The sequence below is a fragment of the Trachemys scripta genome, chromosome 7, assembly GCF_013100865.1.
Source record: "Trachemys scripta elegans isolate TJP31775 chromosome 7, CAS_Tse_1.0, whole genome shotgun sequence".
In the NCBI taxonomy this organism is placed as follows: Eukaryota; Metazoa; Chordata; order Testudines; family Emydidae; genus Trachemys; species Trachemys scripta.
In genome coordinates this window covers 105450869-105462348 of record NC_048304.1, presented here as the reverse complement: position 1 = coordinate 105462348, position 11480 = coordinate 105450869, and the positions used below count along the sequence as shown (strand labels likewise).

Genomic DNA, 11480 nt, shown 5'->3' with positions numbered 1-11480 from the left:
TACCTTGAAAGAGCTGAAAGTGATAATTTATTCAAAACTATAAATTCCTTTTGTTTTTATATAAACCTGATCTTTCCACCCTGTCTAATCTAAAACAGTTATTTCTGTATTTTTATGTGGTTAAATATTTGAAAGAGTATATTTACCTTAGCATTCACCATTCTTTTAGATAACTTCCTTGTCAAATGCTTATCTAACATGCTAAGAGCAAGTTTTCTGAATTACTTCTAATCACAAAGACCATAGGAAGTAAATCGGAATCCACTAAGAATAGAAATATTTCTTTAAGATGACTTGTCCAAGTTCATCTTGGATCTCATATCTGGCTGTGTGACAAGAAAATATGGTTGTCCTCATTTTTGTGTAGCTAAATATAATTAAGCCTTGATATGCTTGCCAATGTGTAGAGTAGGGCACCACTTGCTGAGTGGAGACAGAATTTAGCAAAGACGCAGGCTGGGAAGGGCAAATGATCCATTTTCTTCTGTTGCTGAATATTGTTTATAGCAAACCAGTTTCCTTGTAAAGAGAGACAAAGTTTCATTTTAGCCTTTGAAAATAATTACATTTGGCTTTCCCTGACTGGAGTCCTGGTCTGCTAGACAATGGGATTTTTCCTAGCGTAAGTGATTTATGCTGTGGTGCATAGGGTTACCATACGTCCGGATTTTCCTGGACATGTCCGGCTTTTTGGGCTCCAAATCCCCGTCCGGGGGGAAATCCCAAAAAGCTGGACATGTCCGGGAAAATCGGGACATGCGGGGCCGGCGGTGCTGGGCCAGGGGCCGGCGGTGCCGAGCCGGGGACTCGGGGGCTGGGCCGGTGGTGCCGAGCCGGGGGCTCGGGGGCCGGGCTGGGCCGGGGGCTCGGGGTCCGGGCCAGCGGTGCGGTGCCGAGCCGGCGGTGCAGTGCCGGGCCGGGAGCTCGGGGGCTGGGCCGGCGGTGCGGTGCCGGGGGCCGGGCCGGGGACCAGCAGTGCTGGGCGGGCCGGGGGTGCTCAGCTGGGGGCCCGGGGGCTGGGCCGGGGACCGGCAGTGCTGGGCAGGCCGGGGGTGCTCGGCCGGGGGCCGGGCTCCGGGCCGGCACCCCAGGGCCGACCCAGGCTGGAAACGCCGGGGGGGGGGGGGGCAGACTGGGCCGCGCCTCCTCCCCCCACACCCCCCTTACCTGCTTCAGGCTTCCCGCGAATCAAATGTTCGCGGGAAGCAGGGGAGGGGGCGGAGTTGGGGCGGGGACTTTGGGAAGGGGCGGAGTTGGGGCGGGGCCCCGTGGAGTGTCCTCCTTTTGGAGGCTCAAAATATGGTAACCCTAGTGGTGCATTCATTATTGAGTACCTTTCCCTTACCCCAAATGAATGTGAAGGAAATGATTTAGCTGTGTAAGGCACTGTTACCCAGTCCATCATCTAACCAGTAGATGGCTCCATACTGCCTAGTACTGTACAGGAAAAGGAAGTAACATGCTGAAGGCAGAGGGGATCAGAGTTGAAGAGGAAGTAGAGGCCGTGTGGAGGAGGTGGCCAATGGTAGCCTGGAATCCGTAGAGGAAAAATTAGGTATGAGGCAGCCTGAGCTTTAGGACTGAAAAAGTGAGAGCTGGGTGAATAAACCACCTGTTGCTGTGAGGGAGCCAGCAAGAGTAGCAGCAAGAGGAGGATACAGGTTCCCCCTCTGGCTCTTGGGAAAAATGTGATGTGTCTCTTCCTTTCCTCTGGATCCCTGAGTGGGAGAGGGAAGGGGAGGTGACAGCTCCTTTTTAGACCTCTTTGGTGTGAGGGTCAAGGCTCTGAGGCCTAGCAAGAGACCTGCACTCTGGACCAGTGGGAGGATGGGGCTCATTTCTGGTCAGGAAGGAAGGAGCGGGAACTTTTTGGGTCTGTGGGGAAAGGGTTGGGGTCTCTTCTTTGTGATCCTAACAGAATTGAGAGCCTCCTGTGTTGTCCCTTGGGAGACAAAGAGCACATTGGGGTAGGGTTTCCTGCGTAGTTCCCTCTGGGAGGGAGAAAGCACACTGGAGTAGAGGAGGGGTAGGGTGGTGTTGTGCACCTTGTACACGAGGGGTGGCCAACCTGTGGCTCCAGAGCCACATGTGGCTCTTCAGAAGTTAATATGCGGCTCCTTGTAAAGGCACTGACTCCAGGGCTAGAGCTACAGGTGCCAACTTTCCAATGTGCCCGGGGGTGCTCACTACTCAACCCCTGGCTCTGCCACAGGCCCTGCCCCCATTCCACCGCTTCCCTCCCCCTCCCCTGCCATGTCCTCGCTCCTTCCCCCACCCCCAAGAGCCTCCTGCATACCACAGTTGATGGGGAGGGAAGGGGAGGCATTGATCTGTGGGGCTGCTGGTGGGTGGGAGGCACTGGGAGCGGGGGCATGTTGCTGATGGGAGGCTGCTGACATATTACTGTGGCTCTTTTGCAATGTACATTGGTAAATTCTGGCTCCTTCTCAGGCTCAGGTTGCCCCCCCCTGTTGTACACAGTAGGCTATTAGCAGTTTGTACCAGGTATGGACTGGCTACAGTGCTTCCTTCCCAGAGATGTACACCAGAGATGTGTTTGCTTTAAGTCTACACACTTTAATTCACCACCAGGTAGATCTGTTAAATGCTCAGCTCAGGTTTTACATGTGGCACCATCTAGTAGCTGAACAGTATAATGCAGTTTACCTTCTAGTACAGGGGGGTCTTCTATGTCCCTAGGGGAGTGGAAGGGTGGGGTGGGGGTCTCTGGTGTGACTGGTCTCCTGCGGGAGGGGAACGAACTGTGGGGTAGAGTTGGGGTGAGGGTGAGATCTCCTTTGGGGCTGCTCCCCTGTTGGAGATAGGGTCTATTCATGCAGGTTTGCCAACCCTCCAGGATTGTCCTGGAACCTCCAGGCATGAAAGATTCATTTTGAATTAAAGAGTATGTCCTGTGATGAAACCTCCAGGAATACGTCCTATCAAAACTGGCAACCTGACAAGATGTGTGGTCCTCTGGTGGGAGCAGGCCAGGGAGAGGGAGAAGCTCTGTGAAGTAGTGGGGGAGGAGCCGATGGGGGAGGGGAGAGTCTGCCTCCCTGAGAGAGGGCGGGGCTTTCTCTGGGCTGGTGGGTGGAGAGAGCCGCTCTCCGGTTGTGTATGGGGGAGGGGAGAACGTCCGCATCCTCACAGCGGCAGGGATGACATCACCAGTTCTTCCCAAAGAGGCGCTCTCGCATTGGCTAGGTGGACGGGGTGCTTTCCGCCAATGAGCATGCGGCAGGGCTTCGGGCTCGCTGACGTAAGAGCCCTCTGCCGTATGGGGATTTATTTTGCTTTGGGCTGCTCTAGCCGCCGCCATTAGAGGATTCGGGAGTCTGGGGCTGCAGATCCCCCCGGCTGCGCCGAGTGGGAGCGCCCGCGGCCGAGCGAGCTAGCTAGGCCGGGAGAGACCATGTCCTGAGCGGGGAGCCGCAGCCAGCGGGGCGGGGGGTTGGTGGGGGGCGCGGGGGGCTGTTTGCACCGACTAGTGTCTGAGGGACGGATCCGGGAGCAGCGGCAGGAGGAGGCGGCGCTGCGGGGTAAGGCAACCTTCCCCCCTCCCCCACGACTAGGAGCAATTCCCCTCTGGGCCACCCACCGGCGGCTCCTTGGGAAATCGCCGCCCAAGGCCCCGCTGTCCGTCCGACACCCGGGGGTCCTCTCTCCCCCAGCCGCCTTCTGGGGCAGAAATCCCCCTGCCCTGCGGGGCACCTAAGCCAGGGACTCCCCGTCCTGCCCTTCCGAGCCCCCTGCCCCCGGGACCATCGCCACGGTCGGCGCTTCCTGTCGCTGGGTGCCCCCTTCCTCGCGCCCCTTTAACGCTCGGGATGGCGCGGGAGGGTGGGGTGGGGTCGGGTCCATCGACCCCTCCCCCAGCAGGACCTTTGCTGCCCCGGTCGGGTCCCCCACGGTGAGCGACCTAGGGGCGCCCCATCCCGCCGCCAGAGCCAGCGCTGATCGGGCTCCCTGCTGAGCCGGGGGCCGCGGCCGCCTTCCCTTTCGTTTATGGTCTGGGGACTCCTGAAACTTTTTCTCTCGTAACATGGGGTCACGGTCTGGAAAAGGGTGAGAACGCTGCTTGCGTGTCCTCCCCCGGCCGCCCTCCCGTCACGGCCTGCTGGGGGAATCCGTGCACCCGCTCCGGAGAGACGATGCTACTGCAGTTGGCTTGTTTGTTTACTGGTGTAGAAATACCTGCGGCGTCCAGCAGACTCGAACTCGGTTGGGTGTTTTTATAGTCGGAGGATGACCCCAGCTAACGGAGACGTGTGGTGCATCTTCTGCTCATAAGGCTTTTGAATGCCACATTAATATCTACATCGTGTTTTGACTTTTTTGTTTGTGTCGCCATTAACATGTATGTTACTTTGAATGAATAGTGTTCACTTCTCCATTGGAAATCAGGAATTTGCTTCTGCAGTAACTGTTCCCAGAAGGAAGGTTTCTTTGTGCACTGCTATATGCAGGGTTTATCACTCCACCCCAAAAGCGCAGTATCAGACAATTTAAAAGCTATAGTCAAATGACAAGACTGTTAAAAAGAGAGAGCCAGGAAACTCTCCTTATTTTTCTGCTCTCCAAACATCTGCAGTACTGAGATCTACAGGAATGAGATCATAGGTCTCCTGACTCCCATTTATCCCCCCCCCCATTTTTTTTTTCTAGACAGATCTTTACCTCTGTACTATAGAAGCCACCTGCATGTTGTGAATTACTTGTTTGTACATGTATTATAGACAGTAGGTTATCCATAGTTAATGTTGAACATATAGTACCAAGTTGTATAAAGCATTTGTGATGTTGATGTACAAAGATAAACCATAGTCAGAACAGGATCTGAAATAGTTCTGAATTCCTTTTAATTTATGAACTGAAATCGTTCTTTAATAGACTGTAAAATAATCTTCTGATAATCACTTTGATGGGGGCTCCTTAGGATGTCTCCGTCTCTGGTTTGCAACTCTACCTTCAAAGCCCTACATAGTAGCAACTACCTTGCTGATAAAGGTAAACTATACAACCCTCTTTGGAGTTCATTAATTCAACTCTATGAACAGTTGTAGGTGGCTAACTTTGAATGATGCAAGGCACTCTCTTCCATTCTTCAATCCAGATTCTGAACACACCTCTTCCTGATTAGTCCCAGCTACCCCCTCAGGACTAGATGGTGTTAATATGATTGCAGATATAGAATCTGGGTCTCCTGCATGGCAGACACAGCACAGCTGCTAAGACCTTTTTACTAGCACAGTGACTTTCAGTGATACCAATGAAGAAAATAACTTTTCTAGAATTTTTGACAATTGCCCTTTTGAACAGTAGTGTTTCCTTTTTAGAGGTTACTGGAACAATACCTGAATCTTTAAAATGTGAATCTTTAAGCAATTAATCTAGTATGCAGATGTGTATTTAGGGACACCATAATTTGTCTAGTGACAGCATACACTAACTCTAACCTCTCAGCTTTTTTGTGTGCAATATCAGTTACATGCAGAGTTGTCCACTGCAGAAATTAACCTCTTGTTTGTTTGTTAGTATAACTGTATTCAGAACCCCAAAAGAGTAATTCAGGAGGCACTTCTTCCTTTGGTTTATTCAGCACTTAATTTTGAGTCCCTAAAAGTTTGACTTCGATAATTGTGAAACAGGACATTGAAACCCATTAGTGCTGTTCAGTAATCATCCAGAGGGGTTGCAGTATGGTAGAGCAACACAAGCCATCCCCAGCGTCTTCTAGCTATGGGAGTGCAACACCAGAACTAAGTTGGTGTCTCCTAGTTTGCAGTCTAATATCTGCAGATGTTTTTAACTTATGCATGTTGATGTAAAATCATTCAAGATTTAGTTTTGTCACAGTGCTGGACTGGAATAATATTTCTGCATCTATTGCAGCTCACAGGCTTTTGGGAGCTTCAACTCGACAATGTAATGGTTTTGAAGAAAGGATTTGTTGAAATGCTGGTTACCACTCCTCTAAATGGAAAAAATCATGGTCACCTCTCAGCCCCTGGACTTGCAAATACACTAGTCCCTCGTTATTGGAGAGTGGTCTACAATATTACATTTTTAATAAAATGAAGGTATTTTTAAATAAACAGGAACACTAAATAATTAGAAACCACTCCTTTTATGCACTTGATACAGAAGCATAGCTCAAAGTGGACTTTTAGAGGCATAGGGTACATCTACACTACAGGGGGGAGTCGATTTAAGATACGCAAATTCAGCTACGTGAATAGCGTAGCTGAATTTGACGTATCGCAGCTGACTTACCCCGTTGTGAGGATGGCGGCAAAATCGACTTCTGCGGCTTTCTGTCGGCGGCGCTTACTACCACCTCCGCTGGTGGAGTAAGAGCGCTGATTCGGGGATCGATTGTCGCGTCCCGATGGGACGCGATAAATCAATCCCCGAGAGGTCGATTTCTACCCGCCGATTCAGGTGGGTAGTATAGACCTAGCCATAGGTTAAAAATACTTCTGGGTCAAAACAACATACCGAAAGTCACTCAAGGATAAAATTTGAGTGTGTTAGAACTCCTGGACAATAGTTCATCATGGAAAAAGCCTTAATTTGAAATATGAGTGATACTTAATTTATATCTCAAATCCTTAAACAATATAAAAAATAGAGTGTCCTCCATCAGAAGCATTTTATTAGTTGTGTTGTCTTTGTATGGCATATTTTAGAGTGATGCATCAGGAAGTGACTGACCCACAACTATGAAGGTAGTGAAGAGAGCAAAGTTAGTTTAGATTTGTCTATTCAAGGCAGCTCTGGCTTGTGGTGTTCAGCTTGTAACTTTAGGATTCTTACTGGGAGGAAACAATCTTGGCTACTTTTCCTACTTTTTCACTAGGAACTTGTATTTGTTTACAGGTTTATACTCTTTAACATATTTCCTTTTTGCTTAAGTATTGAATCTGTAGGAATTGAGGTTTTGTTTAAATATATTCAAGTTAGGTGTACCCTTGCTAATGCTTAAAATTCATGTGAATTTTACCAAGCATCTTAGTATGGTATCAGCTTAACTTGCGTGTTACGTGCCCTTCCCATGTTTAATGTGTGCCTCCAGCTTGACTTTTTAAAATTATTTCTTCTATCTTCATCTCCCACATCTTGCTTTTGGAGAGAGCTGAAATTACGATGCCTATTTGTTAAACTATTTCTTCTTGTATAGCACTCTCTGCTAAATTATCTTTCTTTGTACTGCATCATCATTGATGTTTGTGCAATAATTAAACTGCTGCTAGATCTGCAGGGTAGCTAACTAGTTTACTCTTTTCTCACCATTTCTACTAATACAGTATCATATGTTTCCTAACTAGCTGCAAAAATACCATCTATTTGCTAAAGACTTCTATAAACAAGTACTGTAGGCTGCATCTTAATTGGTGTAGTAGCAATTTAAAATGGACCTAAACTTCAGTTGTGTTTTGGAAACAGTAAATAAACTATAAAGGGAAACCAGAAGAGAACAATTCTGTAGTTATCAAAGTCATCATTTTAGCTTTTTAATAGGTGATACAAATGATGGGAGAATGGGAGCAAAAATAAGAGTATCTTTCTGAGTATCAGTTCTGATGTTTTACACAGCTGGTGATGAGCTTACTGCATCAGTTGCCAAATGGCATTGCTTGGTAAAATAATTTAAATAGCAGATAATTGCTACTTTGTGGTGATATTTGAGTTGAATATGTTGTACTTTTAAAAGATAAAGTTTTGTTTTTAATCACAATCCAAACATAATTTACATTATAGACATTTAACTAATATTAATAACATTATAACACTTACTTTTCATACATTTTTGTCAAACTAGTTGCAGTTTTGACATGTAGGGAATCCAGATATTGGACTCACTTGCTCTTTTAAATTTAAGATCTTCCTTGTTTACTTATTTTCTGATAGAGCTTTGGTTCATGGCTTGAGAGAGAACTTCCTTTTCAGCATAAGATCCCTTTACAAATAATCAGTGAAAATAATTTAGAACGGTTCTGTAATTTTTGCAGTGATTTATGCAAAATTGAATAAAATGGTACAAGAGTTAAATAAAATATTCTGATGGCTAGTAATATTTTGAATGTCCTAATCGTAGCACTTCCCCCCCTTACAATGATACAGCAAAAAAGCACTCTGTAAAATTGCTCTTTTAATTGCTTTTATTTTATACTTCCTATATGTTTTAAGGAAGATTACAAGAATCATAGAATTGTAGGACTGGAAGGGCCTTCAAGAGGTCTGCTAGTCCAATCCCCTGCACTCATGGCAGGACTAAGTATTAGCTAGACCATCCCTGGCAGGTGTTTGTCTAACCTGCTCTTAAAAATCTCCTTTGATGCAGATTCTACAATCTCCCTAGGCAATTTATTCCAGTGTTTAGGAAAAACTTCCTGTCAGGGTGTTAATGTCCAACCTCAACCGCCCTTGCTACAATTTAAGCTCATTGCTTCTTGTCCTAGCCTCAAAGGCTAAGGAGAACTTTTTTTTTTCCCCTCCTTGTTCTAACAACCTTTTATGTACTTGAAAACTGTTACTGTGTCCCCCCTCAATCTTCTCTTCTCCAGACTAAACAAACCCAGTATTTTCAATCCTCCCTCGTAAGTCATGTTTTCTAGACATTTTATCATTGTCGTTATTCTACTCTGGACTTTCTCCAATTTGTCCATATATTTCTTGAAATGTAGCAACCAGAACTGTAAATTGTACTCTAGTTGGGGCCTAATCAGCACTGAGTAGAGTGGAAGAATTACCATATATACTCGTTCATTAGCCCATTTGTTTATAAGCCTACCCCCCAAGATGGTTTGCTAAAAATAGCAAAAACTGCATGACCCTTTCTTAAGCCAACCCTATATTTCAGGGGCTGGCAAACTTTGGCTCCCGGCCCATCAGGATAAGCCGCTGGCGGGTCGGAATGTTTTGTTTACCTGGAGCGTCTGCAGGCATGGAGCCCCTCAGTTCCTAGTGTCCACAGTTTGCCGTTCCCAGCCAATGGGAGCTGCGGGAAGTTTATAAGATGGTCATAGTATCAAAAGCCTTACTGAAGTCAAGCTATAACATCTACCACTCCCTTCTATCCAGAAGGCTTGTTACCCTGTCAAAGAAAGCTATTAGGTTGGTTTGACACAATTTGTTCTTGACAAATCCATGCTGACTATTACTTATCACCTTATTTTCTTCTAGGTGTTCGCAAATTGATTGCTTAATTATTTGCTTCATTATCTTTACGGGTATTGAAGTTAAGCTGACTGGTCTGTAATTCCCTGGGTTGCCCTCTTCCAGTCCTCTGGAATCTCTTCCATCACTTTTCAACGGTAATCGCTAATGGCTCAGGTATCTCCTCAGTCAGCTCCTTGAGTATTTTAGTATGTTTCTTAAGCTCCTGGTGATCTTAAACATCTAACTTGTCTAAGTAGTTTTAAACTTGTTCTTTCCCTATTTTAGCCTCTGATCCTACCGCATTTTCACTGGCATTCATTATGTTAGATGTCCAATCACTACTTTTCTTTTTGGTGAAAGCTAAAACAAAAACAGTCACTTAGCATTTCTGCCATTTCCATATTTTCTGTTCCCCCGCATTCCTTGAGTAATGGGCCTACCCTGTCCTTAATCTTCCTTTTGCTTCTAATGTATTTGCAGAATGTTTTCTATGTACTACACGTAGGAAATAAAAATAAAATGCTGACTACAAAACAGGGAATAACTGGCTAGGAGACAGTACCACTGAAAAGGATCTGGAGGTTATAGAGGATTGCACATTACTCCTGGGTGCATTCTGCGTCAAAAAATTCTGCGCACAATATTTTAAAATTCTGCCAAAAATTCTGACTTTTTTGGGTCAAAATAACACTACATTATCATGCCAGTTTCAATTATTTTGGTAATTTTATTTCAAAATACCTGTCAGCAAGTATGTCTAATAATACTAACACACATTCCCCCAGGAGTAGAAAGTTAAAGAAATCCCCATGACAACTCAGTTTCTGTTTCTCTGCCCCCTTTGCTCCCCAGAGCCCAGCCGGGGGACCAGACACTCTCAACCCCTCCACCCCAGAGCCCAGCTGCAGGGCCCCCTTGTCCAGACATCTGTCCCCCAACACCTCTCACCCCGAGCCCAGGGATCCAGGGGGAGAAACAACCCAGAATTGCACAGTTTCCTGTGTGCTGCTCTCTCCTTCCCTCAGGGCATTCTGGGAACTGCAGCTGCCAGGAACCTTGTAGCTCCCTCTCCCTCCTCCCAGCAGTGTCTTCTATGTGCAAGCTGGGCTCTGCTGAGTCCAGTGGCAGCTAGCAGCACAGCAGCCCATTTTTGTGGGGGTAAAAAAATTCTGTGTGCACGTTAATTTCAGCAAAATTCTGCATTGCATGGTGGCGCAGAATTCCCCCGGAGTAGCACATTGAATATGAGTCAACAGTGTGATGCAGTTATGATAAAAGGCAAACATTCTGGAATACCATATGTAACACACGGGACATAACTGTTTCACTCTACTCTGCATGGAGCGACATCAGCTGGAGTACTGGGTCCAGTTCTTGGTGCCCCAGTTTAGGAAAGATGTGGACAAACTGGAGAGAATCCAGAGGAGAGCAACAAAAATGAAAAGTTTTAGAAAACCTGACCCTCTGAGGAAAGGTTACAAAACTGGGCATATTTAGTCTTGAGAAAAGAAGACTGAAGGGGACACAGCTAGTCTTCAGATATGTTAAGGGCTGTTATAAAGAGGGTGATCATGTTATAAAGAGGATGTTTCCATGCCCACTGAAGGTAGGACAGGAAGTAATTTGCTTAACCTATGGCTAGGGAGATTTGTTAGATATTAAGAAAAACTTCATAACTGTAAGGATAGTTAAGGATTTCACAACCTCCCTTGAGAAATATTCCAGTCCTTGTCGTTAGAGATTTTTAAGAACAGGTTAGACAAACATTTTTCAGGAGGAGACTAGACATAATTTGTTCTGCCTCAGTGCAAGGATGAGGGTGGATGATGGACTAAATGACCTCTCGAGGTCCCTTCCAGCTCTACATTTCTATGATTGTCCCCCATTTCCCTCTCATGTCAGAGAGTCTGTGTACCCCCTTCATTCCCCACTTTTAGTTTTGCAATTTTCATCTAAAAAATAGGGTTCTGCCCAGTGTGGATTTAAAAAAAAATCAATTTTTTAAATAAAATATTTTTAAAATTTAAATTAAATACATTTTTCTTTATAAAATCTGCTTAAATTTGAAATTATAACATGTTAAGAACTAAATTTACTAAAAATAATTTAAATTAAATATATGATATGGAGCATTACATGTTAATTGCCAAAGTTTTAAAGAAAATCAAAACAGTAAACTAATTGAAGTCACTGGCTGATCACCTAGATCCAGAATATTCTGGAGTGTTAAACCACCTTTTGACAACAGGAGTACTTGTGGCACCTTAGAGATTAACAAATTTATTAGAGCATAAGCTTTCGTGGGCTACTGCCCA

The 11480-nt window shown here is 45.7% G+C and overlaps 1 protein-coding gene across 1 annotated transcript in view; it reads left to right on the top strand.

The window, feature by feature from the left end:
* The first annotated feature begins 3286 nt into the window (after positions 1 to 3286).
* Positions 3287 to 11480, top strand: part of ZRANB1 (zinc finger RANBP2-type containing 1) — an 82258-nt gene continuing 74064 nt past the window's right edge. Inside the window, exon 1 of the mRNA XM_034775261.1 lies at positions 3287 to 3542. The gene's annotated coding sequence lies outside the window, so the exon portion shown is untranslated. The remainder of the gene's footprint in view (positions 3543 to 11480) is intronic.